The sequence below is a fragment of the Amphiura filiformis genome, chromosome 2 (assembly GCF_039555335.1).
Source record: "Amphiura filiformis chromosome 2, Afil_fr2py, whole genome shotgun sequence".
Lineage (NCBI taxonomy): Eukaryota > Metazoa > Echinodermata > Ophiuroidea > Amphilepidida > Amphiuridae > Amphiura > Amphiura filiformis.
This window is the reverse complement of record NC_092629.1, coordinates 81,327,675-81,341,225: the sequence shown is the minus strand read 5'-3', so window position 1 is coordinate 81,341,225 and position 13,551 is coordinate 81,327,675.

Here is a 13,551-nt window from a genome sequence, read left to right as displayed (position 1 = left end):
CAAGGCATGTTGTTAATACTGAAATTATACATAAATAAAGCTTTGATAAGTTTATGAATATCAAAAATATTCAAAGTATTTAACTGTCCAAATAAAGGTGATGTATGGGCCAGCCAGCTAGAATTGGTACATAACCTGATAATTCTCTTTTGTTTCACAAAGATAGAATTCAAATTACAATTGTTAGGATCTGCCCAAATTATATTACAGTAGTGTAGATGAGGTAGAACTAATGTATTGTACAAGGTAAATAACGTATCACACGAAAGAATGTGCTTTAGACGAAATAATATTCCACTATATCTTGAAACAATATTGGTAACATAAGAGGTGTGATCATACCATGTCAGAGATTCATCAAGAATAACACCCAAAAATTTAGTACGAGTTACTTTAATAAGTTCATTGCCATCTATAAATATATGAGTATTGTGGTATGTGCGATTGCTATGACGGTTTTAAACATAATATAATTCGTTTTTTGAACATTAAGGGACAACTTATTGGCTTTGAACCATGCAGAAATATTAGTTAATTGATTATTAACAGAACAAATAAGTTCATCAAGGTTCGGATTGGACATAATAGCATTTGTATCATCTGCATAAATAAAAAAGGACAAATCTTTCGAAGAATAAACAATATCATTAAGGAAAATAATAAAAAGAAGGGGACCCAATACAGAACCTTGGGGAACACCACATTGAACTGTACTTAAAGAAGATTTACAATTATTAAACACAACAAATTGTTTTCTGTTGGTAAGATAGCTCCTGAACCACTCCAGAGCCTTTCCACGTACTCCATAATGGTGAAGTTTCTCAATGAGAATATCATGATTGATCGTATCGAAAGCCTTGGAGAGGTCCAGGAATATACCCAAAGTATGGTGACCTTTATCAAGGTTAGAAACAATCATATTGTAGGCCTCTAAAACAGCCATGTAGGATGAATAATTTGTCCTAAAACCAAATTGACTTTGATGAAGTAATGAATAAAATGTAAGAAAATTATAAAGTCTCTTGTGAATAATACGCTCAAATATTTTTGAAAACACAGGAAGGATTGAAATTGGGCGATAATTGTTACATAAATGGGAGTCGCCAGCTTTAAAAATAGGAACAACTTTAGCGTGCTTAAGCTCATCTGGAAAAATTCCATTAGAAATAGACAAATTAAATATGTGAACCAACGGAGAAGCAATCAGATGTTTAACATGTTTTACAATATCAGGTCTAATTTCATCATATCCAGGACTTGCACCAGATCTAAGAGAAGCACATGTTTTGATAACTTCATTCGTGTCCGTTGGTGTAAGAAAAAGTGAATTCTGGGGTGAAGGAATATTATTCAGAATGTGATCAAAAGAAACATGTGTAGGAGGAATATTTTTAGCTAATTTAGGACCAATGTTGGTGAAGAAATCATTAAAACCATTTGCAATCATTTCAGGATTAGTTGTTGGTGTGCCATTTATATCAAAACAATCTGGAAGAGGTTGCTTTCGCTTCCTTCCTAAAAGATCATTAAGGATTTTCCAGGTTTGTTTGAGATTGTGCTTTTGTTCACTGAGCAAATTACAATAATACATTTTTTTAGAATTACGAATCAGACTGGTAAGAGTATTTCTATAATTTACTAGTAAACGCTTATTGGCATCTGTTGGAGAAGATTTAAATTTACGGTACAGCTTATCCTTACGATTGATGGATGTTAAAATAGCAGTTGTAATCCATGGTTTATGAGGAATACGCTTATAACTTAAATTCACACGTTTAGCCTTAACGGGAAAACAACGATTATATAATACAGACAGTTTATCAATAAATAACTTATACGCTTGGCTAACAGATTCCTCATTAAGAACATGATTCCAATTAGTTAATTGAAGGTGATTTGTAAATGAATGAATGTTCCGTTGAGTAAATGAACGACCATGTGTGGATCCAACAAAATTATATTTCAATGAAATAGAATCAGTAAATTGAAAAATAGGGTAATGATCCGTTGTCTGAGAGGAGACAAAACATCTGCAAGGAATATGCCCTGAAAGCAAGCACGTCTGTGAGGTTCTCACCCTGGTTTCCACCTAGTAAGTATCAATCCCACATGACTCTCAGAAGACAACCAAAATGTGACTCTTTTAGATGTAGGACCAACAGATTTCAAAATAGTCCCCTACCCTTTCTCAACATCCTAAAAGCAATGTAGTTTGTTTTTTCTTGCCAGTCATTTTTGATATTGTTCCAAATCCAGTCAAGTGCAATTATAATATGTTCTTATTTATTTTTATGTTTTTAATGTTTGAGTGTTTTAATTATAAATGTATGTATTTTTCATAATGCTATTTTTAATGTAAATGTCATGCAATTCAGCCGTTGGCTGCTATGTGATTTCTAATAAATATACAATACATTTTTTTTATAGAAATTGTATATAAAAGCCTGGACAGGAAATGATCTAGAGAGAGGCTGTATGATGTTCTAAGAGGGAACTCTGTTAAATTTATGTTAGCCAGTATTGGTACCATATTGAAGTCTTCAAACTTCGGTTCGCGGTTCTTGTGTTGGAGAGAATTAAATACGCCAAAGGCGGTAGTAGAACCAATAGTAGCCGTGTTCAGACGGTCATAGGATCCTCGAGGATCGGCGTGCTCGAGGATTGCGATCCCCAAGTCAATCCGCCCGAGTGCGTGTCCACATGACTCCGTCGTGACCTGTAATCCTCGAGTTTCGCAATGCCTGATGACGTCAGTTCGAGAATTACAACCGAAAGCTGAATGTGACCTCGGCAGTATCGCGCGAAATTGAACATGTTTTTACCGTGTATAAATAAAGTGATATTATTATAACTCGGCAGAACTTAAACAAACCATACCACCAAATCAAAAGGCACCAATTACTGCAATTGCGATGTCACGATCTGCGAAGAGCATTTTGCTCTTGTTTGTACTTAAATTCCCGGGGGGGGGTCACTCCCATTGTGGCCTGTACACCATCCGCGATAATCAACTTTTGAAAAGCACCCTAAACAAGGATTTAACCCTTGGCTAAAACAATACCCTAAACAGGGATTTTATTCCTTGCATCAAATTTTATACCATAAATTTCATTTCCGCGTATTAGCAATTGCAATTTTGCAACCCTTTTTCCCAATATTTCATGTTTTTGACACCCTAAACGCGTTACGCGCGTATCGTGCTTACCACGAAAAACTACCCTTTTACGTGTTTTCATTATCGTGTTTTCATTATCGTGGAAAGTGGTGATGATGTTCTAGATTTGGCATCGATACCGTTGATTGGGACTGGAGAAGAGAGTTGTTTAGAAAGAAAAGGCAGAATGAGCGACAATTGCAATATTTAATGTACATCTACCGTAGTACCGCATGACCAGGGTTTTCTTTAAGCATTTTGCTGAAGGGGTATTTTCAAATTTGTATGACCCTTTCAATTGTGAATTTTTCCTCTGAAGGAGTCAAAAACATTGCCCAAGGAGTATTTTTATAATATTATTTTTGAAGACATTTTTAACAATATGTGTGTTTTTGGAGCCATAGGCGTAGATCCGGGGGGGATCTCCCCCAATATTTTGCCAGGGGGATGGTCCATACAATCATCCCCCAATGTTGACGCCTGTGTGTGGGTTTCTGACCAAATTAACCTCATATTTGGCCATTTTAGCCCCAAAAGTGCAAATTTTTGCGCGAATTTATTCCACTTTTGCACCATATTTCGACAGTTTAGCTTCAAAATGGCAAAAAATTTTGTACCATAAACTTATTCTTTCTCCAAAAGGTGCTGGATTCCATGATGCAGTCATGACTACAGTAGAATTCATCTCGACCTTTGCAGGACTTAACCCCATTAAAAGCTATTAAACCAAGATAACACTCATTGAAACAGCTCAACTGATTAAATCGGATCTTCTCTGGTTGTGCACAAGTGTCTGTTTTCATGTGCGATATCGCAATAAAGCTGGTATTATAGCTTCAGTTGGGTAACCGATTATAAAGGAAACGAAAGGAAACAATGGTATGTGTAACTTTGTTCACGAAATGAGACAATGGTCTGCTTTTTGTAAACCAGCATTCTTGAAAATGAGCAACATAATGATATCATTGTTGACTTAACACGGTTTGGAAATAATTTCTTCATATTTTTGGTGTTATCTGTCGTTTACATATCCTTCCTAAAACACAAAAGTGCGACCCTCTCCAAACACCTAAATTAGCTAAAAATTTAGGACATGTTACAAAACTATATTGTCTAGAATTTTAGAAGAGTACTTTTAATATTGGCCGGTTATTTTTCACACAGCGACGTTAACTAGGCAATGTACTATTACCTATAACATTAACTAAAACACCAAAGTACGAATATTTCCAAACATCTAAATTAGCTAAAAATTTAGGACATGTTAAAAACTATATTTTCTAGAACTTTAGAAGAGTACTTTTAATATTGGCCGGTTATTTTTCACACAGCGACGTTAACTAGTCATATCCCCATACTTTTAACGTAGGGCTATTTGTAGAGGTCACGCGTCAATTGGAAAGAGCACTGTGTATTGTGTATAGGAAAACGGACAGTAACTGCAGTATGCACCGAGTCAAAAAGAAATCTACGCCACTGTTTGGAGCAGTGGCGGATCTAGAGCAGTCAGAAGGGCAATTTTAGAAGAAAATAATAATATTTAAAAATGCTCCCTGAGAAGTAAGAAACTTTTGCAAAATGAAGACCTAATTGAAGTAATTTGGTGAATCATTTTGGCAATATTAATGTGTACAATTTAAAAAAAAGGCGAACATTTGTGAAATGAGCAGTCCATGGAGCCTTTCGTGGACGGCAAGTTTTCCCTATTATTGTATTTCTATAAATTGTGTTAAACATAAATTGGCAAATGTCGAAAGCAGAAGTGAAAGTAACCATTTGTTTATCAACTACGCAGGGTGATGTTCCCCCTTAGAACTTGGAAAATTTTGCAAAATGAAGACCTAATTGAAGCGATTTGGTGGACCATTTTGGCACTATTACTGTGTAAAATTTAAGTTTGAACAGTTGAGAAGCCGAAAATTGTGAAATGACGGTCCATAAAGCCTTTCGTTGTCACTTTTCCCCATTAGACCTATAATTGTGTTAAACATAGGGCCTAAATTGACAAACGTCGAAAGCAGAAGCGAAAATGGTCACTTGTTTATCCAATACGCATGGGGGTGTCTGAGGGGGATGTTCCCCCCTGAGAGGGGAAATTTTGCAAAATTAAAGTCCAATTGAAGACATAATTATTTGGTGCATCATTTAAACAGAAAAAAGGACCCGAACCCAATTTGCAAGATTTCAAACTGACACTATACAATTTTAGAGACTCGCAATCACTAAAACATACATGGATCGGGCTGACAAAATGTGATGGGCCCTACATATTGGGAGTAGGTCCTAAATGCCAAAAGCCGAGAATAAATGCACAATATCGGGTGCTTCTCTATTCAAATCTTGCAATATCTGAACGCGTACGTTTTCAAGATTTTGTACGCATTGGACTTTGAGACTATGGATTTGAAGGAGTCAGAAAAGTGCCTGAACGCGTAAATACGCGTGTTTTGTGCGTTAAAGTAAACCCTGCGCATGACCCAAACTCCCATACCCCACTGAGAATCTAATGGTGCGTCTCTAACTGCATTATACTTCCAATGGCACTTGTATGTAAAATTTGAAATTTACTAAAGATAAGGTAAAATAAAGAGGTTTTGTCGTACAAAGGGAATTTGTTATTTCAAAACAGATCATTAATGAAGAAATGAGGAGAAATTTCCGAAAAATAATGAAAAAAGGAGAAATGTGGAAAAGAAATAAATGAAATGAAATATGCATTAAAATAGATAACGATAACAACAAAACAAGGTCATAAACATAAAATAAATGCTTAAGTATTTGATTAAATAAATATAATTATAAATAAACAATAAATAATCAATTTATCAATAGAATAGATAAATGAACAAATAGATAGATAAATAAACATTTAAATTCAAACTTATTTTTGAAGAGATCATCATGGAATAGTGCTCAACAAATAGGAGCAATAATAGAACGTTCACATTACTCGTCGATGGTCGATAGATATCCCAATAAACCGGACAGTTCTACAGAATAGATCCCCATGGCTAACTATGGCTAACTATGGAAACATTTTAAAGGACATGCCCTATCACACCACTCCACGCCATACATAAATTCTCCCAGTCACATTTCCCAAATATGAAATTAAAATTAAAGTAAAATTTTAATTTACTTCTTTTAAAGTTTGGCAGAGGCGGGGTTCGAACTCACGGCGCACGGCTTAGTACTCTATGAGCCTAGCGCCTTAGACCACTCGGCCACTTGTCTTGTTGTTATTCATTTGAAACTTATTTAAAAATATAATCGCAACTTCAACATATGCCTACCACGTGACAAGCAAAGACAGAAAACGTATTATATATTGGAATTTTATCTGCTTAAAACATTAATGTGTATTATAATAGAGCTACCATTATTTATATTGTTGAATTCTCAAGCGCATCATTTCGAATTGGGTTTGGAAGATACATTCTCCTAAAGCCCGATACTGACTCCACCTGTACATTTTAATTTCATCGCGCGATGCTGAGATGTTTGAAAAGCATCGCAGCATCGCATACCGCTGCGAAGTGGAGTCAGGATGGGGCTTAATTCGAACCACCAGCATCCATTTTCGATGTAGAGAGTCTTTCCTATTCAGAGGAAATATTGCAATTACACACCTTATTGCCTTTTAACAATAACCAATGACACTAGCACGTAATTCCAGTCAAGCACCAATCTTTAATCCTATTGTTGAAGAGGATAGTAAGCTTATAATTATGTATAGCATTAGTAAAAAAGCTTAAGTCTTTGTTTGCTTTGGTTAAATCCTGTTCAAGTGGTGGGTTAACCAACAATTAACAATGAGAGGACATTCCCGAACCTCGTTCAGTTGGCGATGATTTGAAGCATGGAAGAAAGAGACTTCCATGTTTGAAGTGACCGCCAATTATGACCATTTGATATTTAATGCCAGCAATGTGGAAAAAAGGAAATAATGTAGTGCCAAAATAATGTGCCCTTTTACGGAAGGAGCAAAGTTTAACAAGTTACAACTCCGCTTCTGCAGTACGAATGTCAGCGGCGAATGTCAGGTTATTATTTCCCAGTCTTGAAAAAACAAAATGCAGGCAGAGGTGGGAATCGATCTCGGTACCTCCCGGTTAAAAAGCACTGTGCAAGACCACTAAGCCAACTAAATATCTGTTATGAGATGTACGACATTAATCTTTGATATTGCTTAATGGAACAAATCGCGGAATTAAATCAGTAATAAAAGAAGTTGATTCTTATTTAGCGGTCAAATTGGATAAAAGGGGAAATATGTGTCCATGCTCTACAGAAAATATATGTTAGAAAATTATCAAATAAATTTAAATTAAAAATTGAGATTTTATATTTATTTATTTCACGAGGCGGCATTATCACAGACAAACACTGTATACGCTAATAAAAATTCCTTTAAAAGGAATAGGGCGGGCAAATGAAAAATTGTCAAGAGAAATGAAAGAATGAGTAAGTCTTCACAATTAAAAACAGGAAAATATGACACAACATCGATTTCCAATGGGGAATAACACAAAACGTATAAACAAAGTTAAAAGAGTTTTTAACTTTATACGTTTATACGTTTGTTATTCCCCCATTGGAGGTTGTGTCATATTTTCGATTTTAATATTATCTATTGTTTATCCTTTGTTCTCTGCTGGTCAGTTGGAACAGATTTTCCCTGTTTTTATATTATCATAACAGAAGACATTTTATGTTAACATTTTATATAAAACATTGTTATAAAACTTTTGTAGATAATAGTTATTTAAAACATTTTCGTAATCATACCTAGAGTTTTTTTTTTATCATCAGATAGAAAGACTTCTGCTCATCTTCTCTGGTGAGACAACAGGGCTGGGGTATCTTTCCATATCAAAGTTTAAAAATCTGTCATATCAATTTCCTCAATATGTTGTTTTGATACAACTTATGAGGGAAAAGTTTGATTTTACAATATTTCGATATTATTTTTGAACTTTGTAACTTTATTATGATTAACATAACTGTATTTCAAAGCGTCAAACTATATCATTATTTTGTCCCAACAAAAATAATCCAGGGAATAAAATATTCATTCATATGTTTATTTATTTTATTCAACCTGGACCATTTCTACTGGTGCAGATGCATTCTAATAATTTGTCTATAATACCTTATACAAGCATCAGCAAGCACTATTTGTCACAAGATTTAAAAAGTAAATAGCCTATGTACACACTGAACACAATGTACATACAAGCTGTATTTAAGTACATGCCGAAGCTGTCAGCACAGTATAAAATGATATATATGACCTTCACGATGCTATTAATTTAGCCCAAAGATTAGGAAAACTAGCAGAACTGGTGAACTGGTACTGTTCAAATAAAAACATCTGCAAATCTTGCTGCAATTTCCAAATAATTAAATAATTATTTTAAATAAATAATTAAATAATTATTTTTGTTATTTCTTTTAATACAAACACATTACTGCCTGTGACGACTTTATCGTATTACTTACATATCAAAATCAAGTAATAATTACAAAACTCGCCATAAAGTATCACCTTTGTGGGTGTTTGGGATATATTCGGCACGAATATTTTCTCAACACTGCGGCATGTGAAAAAGTAGGTCAATAGTCAGAGTAGGTCAATAGTCAGAGAGTCTCGACCCTCATCACTAGATGCTGTCATAGCTCAGTGGTAGAGCATAAGACTGGTTTTGTCAATATCGTTGGTTCGAATCCGCCTGCCAGCAATGGTTATTATGATTTTAATGCTACGCTACAATTTTTTCAATTTTTTTTCGTTTATTTATTTATTTATTTATTTATTTATTTATTTATTTATTTATTTATTTATTTATTTATGTAAATAATTTGATATATTTGAAAGGGGTATTTGAGCAATTTGAAATTTTGACCCCCCGTATAATCCTGCATTCACTGCATTCATTTGGGAATGTGTACGGACCAGCTTGATTCACCATCCACAACATGATAATGTGTGCACATGCTACATTATATCAGGGACCTTGTATGGAGGGACTGGAAACGCCTTCCATCCATTGTACCATGCGAGTTGCTGGTTTACAAATTATCCTCAGTTGAGCAAGCACGAATAATACGTTGATCAATAGACCCTAGTTACTTTCAATAATCCCGTTTCCAGTCCCTTTATACACGGTCCCTGATATACACTTGTAGGCCTATGTTGTTGTTGGTGTATAAGTAATGGGCCTTGCAATTGAAATACCTTAAGCTTTTAATCCGATATGCTGATTATCTATTTGTTTTCATGAATTGGAAGTCATTATTTGATGTATTGCTGAGCTCAATCATTTCCAAATTACTGGAGCGTGAGGTCAGCATAGTATTTTATTAACAGAAGGTATTCTCCAAATTCATTTCCTTAGGCTGCGATCACATAGAAGTATACTATTCGGGTATACGGTGCACGTTTTGCAGGTGCACGCGTATAGCTTGAATCGAGCAAGGTAATTTCATAGTACCGGGTCACATAAGAGGGCACTAATTCGCTATACGAAATACGCTCATTCGATCAGGCTGAGTTTACTATAGTATACTCTTATGTGAACTCAGCCTGATCGAATGAGCGTATCGTATAGCGAATAGCGAATACCGTATATCGTATACTTCTATGTGATCGCAGCCTAATGTATGTGAGAATGATACAATATGACATGATGAACATAGTCATTGATGCATCAGTTTTAAAATAGAATAGGCGGTTACTACCAAAGAGCTTTTAAATAGAAATAGAGTCGCAATAGATTATATAATCTTTTGTTCGTTTGATGCCGATTAGAAGATGCGACAGGCTATTCATAAAAGTGGTACTATTGTTTCGAATAAAGGGGTCCCGCCATTAAATTGGTCACTGATCCGGCATCATATTAACGCTTTACACAACAGGCGAGTATCAATAAGTGACCACACTACAGTCATGTGTAAGGGCAGTCATGTGTAAAGTGAATTGATTGATTGATTGATTGATTGATTATTTATTTGTTTGTTTGTATATTGGTTTATATATTTGGTTGTTTGTTTACTTATTTGTCTATTTTATTTACTTATCTATTATTTATTTGTTTGTTCATTGCTTTAATTATTTATTTGTTTGTTTGTTTGTTTGTTTAATTATTAATTGAATTACTTATTTAATAAATAAATAAAATTGTAAGAACTTCACTTCCTCATTACTCGTCGATGGTCGATAGACGTCCCAATAAAGCGGTCAGTTTTACAGAATAGATCTCCATGGCTAACCATGGCTAACTATGGAAACATGTTAAAGGACATCAAGAAAATTTTCTAAGTTATTTATTTTGAGCTCTTTCGAGTATCGACGAGTAATGGATTTTGTCTGTGACTGCTAATGTGAGGCCGTCGTAGGTCGTACGGGGCTCAAACTCGGTGGGTGGGTGTAGTTCTGTCCTGGCAAGAAGGAGTTTATGTTCGTTAAGTCATCCGACCCCGGGCCCCCTCCCAGGGGTCATTTGAGGTCAAATGACTAAAAACTGTCATGTGGGCGTGAAACTAGGTCCTACGGGGCTCAAACTCGGTGGGTGGGTGTAGTTCTGTCCTGGCAAGAAGATGTTTATGTTCGTTAAGTCATCCGACCCCGGGCCCCCCTCCCAGGGGTCATTTGAGGTCAAATGACTAAAAACTGTCATATGGGCATGAAACTAGGTCGTACGAGGCTCAAACTTGGTGGGTGGGTGTAGTTCTGTCCTGGCAAGAAGAAGTTTATGTTCGTTAAGTCATCCGACCCCGGTGCCCCCTCCCAGGTGTCATCTGAGGTCAAATGACTAAAAAGTGTCGTATGGGCATGAAACTTGGTAGGTACAGTCAACATTTAAAGCAATATTTTTTGAAGGTCATTTTGGGGTCATCCAAGGTCATCTGAGGTCAAATTAGTAAAAACTCATATATGGGCATGAAACTTGGTGGGTACAGTCAACATTTAGAGCCAAATTTTTGGAAGGTCATTTTGGGGTCGCCAGGGGTCATCTGAGGTCAAATTAGTAAAAACTGTCATATGGGCATGTCATCATCAGCCTGGTAATCGCGCCCTACCGAGAACCGCCAAATGTAGTAACCAACGCTCTGCAGGGTCTATTGTTCTATTGTTTCCGATTAGAGCGCTGACATATTGGAAAATGTTGCCAATCAATATTCATGAGAGTGTACATTCAACGTCCAGTTTGTGAAATTGAGTGAGTTGTGTTTGGTAGGTGTGAAATACATCTGACTGGGCGTTTTAATTACGTAACGAATAAAGGCATTGACATCGTCGAATGGCTGCCCAGTGCTGTTATGTGTTTAGTTATTATATAGGCCTAATAATTATTATTATATGTATTCATCATTCCTTTCTTTTCCCTTCTCTGTACTTATTCTTTCCTAGGCCTACACTTTATCACTCCCTCGCTCTCATTGTCCCCTCTCACCCTCCCTTTCTCATTCCCATTATTTTCCTTATATTTCTATTTATCTACTTGTCTTTATTATATCTTTTTATTTCTCCCATCCTCCAGCCCTCTCTCATTCTCCATATCCCCTCCTCCCCTGTTCCTCCCTCCTCCCTTCCCAAGACTTCTCACAGAGGTGAATCTGCCCCTCCCCAACCCCCTCCCCTCTTTGGGTACGCCACTATTTCTATACCAATCGCCTTCTTAAAATAAAATTAAATGGAAATTTCTTAAAAACAACCTTTATAGGCCTATACTTATACTTACATGTAGGCCCTATACGTATAGCGATTACCATTATAGTGTTCTTCAATTTATTTATTAGAAATAATATAGATATATGGACTGGACATGGCAGCCTTCATACATTCTAATGTGTAATCGATCACCAAGAGCATTCAATTTATTTAAATGAAACGCCTATCGTCAGGTGGGTGGTAAAGATGATTGCATCGACAGCTAAAGCCTCCTTATAGTATTCAGACCCACACAAGCACACATTTGGGATACATGAGTACAATGGTACCACTTTACACATGACTGCCCTTACACATGACTGTAGTGTGGTCACTTATTGATACTCGCCTGTTGTGTAAAGCGTTAATATGATGCCGGATCAGTGACCAATTTAATGGCGGGACCCCTTTATTCGAAACAATGGTACCACTTTTATGAATAGCCTGTCGCATCTTCTAATCGGCATCAAACGAACAAAAGATTATATAATCTATTGCGACTCTATTTCTATTTAAAAGCTCTTTGGTAGTAACCGCCTATTCTATTTTAAAACTGATGCATCAATGACTATGTTCATCATGTCATATTGTATCATTCTCACATACATTAGGCTGCGATCACATAGAAGTATACGATATACGGTATTCGCTATTCGCTATACGATACGCTCATTCGATCAGGCTGAGTTCACATAAGAGTATACTATAGTAAACTCAGCCTGATCGAATGAGCGTATTTCGTATAGCGAATTAGTGCCCTCTTATGTGACCCGGTACTATGAAATTACCTTGCTCGATTCAAGCTATACGCGTGCACCTGCAAAACGTGCACCGTATACCCGAATAGTATACTTCTATGTGATCGCAGCCTAAGGAAATGAATTTGGAGAATACCTTCTGTTAATAAAATACTATGCTGACCTCACGCTCCAGTAATTTGGAAATGATTGAGCTCAGCAATACATCAAATAATGACTTCCAATTCATGAAAACAAATAGATAATCAGCATATCGGATTAAAAGCTTAAGGTATTTCAATTGCAAGGCCCATTACTTATACACCAACAACAACATAGGCCTACAAGTGTATATCAGGGACCGTGTATAAAGGGACTGGAAACGGGATTATTGATAGTAACTAGGGTCTATTGATCAACGTATTATTCGTGCTTGCTCAACTGAGGATAATTTGTAAACCAGCAACTCGCATGGTACAATGGATGGAAGGCGTTTCCAGTCCCTCCATACAAGGTCCCTGATATAATGTAGCATGTGCACACATTATCATGTTGTGGATGGTGAATCAAGCTGGTCCGTACACATTCCCAAATGAATGCAGTGAATGCAGGATTATACAGGGGGGTCAAAATTTCAAATTGCTCAAATACCCTTTCAAATATATCAAATTATTTACATAAATAAATAAATAAATAAATAAATAAATAAATAAATAAATAAATAAATAAATAAATAAATAAATAAACGAAAAAAAATTGAAAAAATTGTAGCGTAGCATTAAAATCATAATAACCATTGCTGGCAGGCGGATTCGAACCAACGATATTGACAATACCAGTCTTATGCTCTACCACTGAGCTATGACAGCATCTAGTGATGAGGGTCGAGACTCTCTGACTATTGACCTACTCTGACTATTGACCTACTTTTTCACATGCCGCAGTGT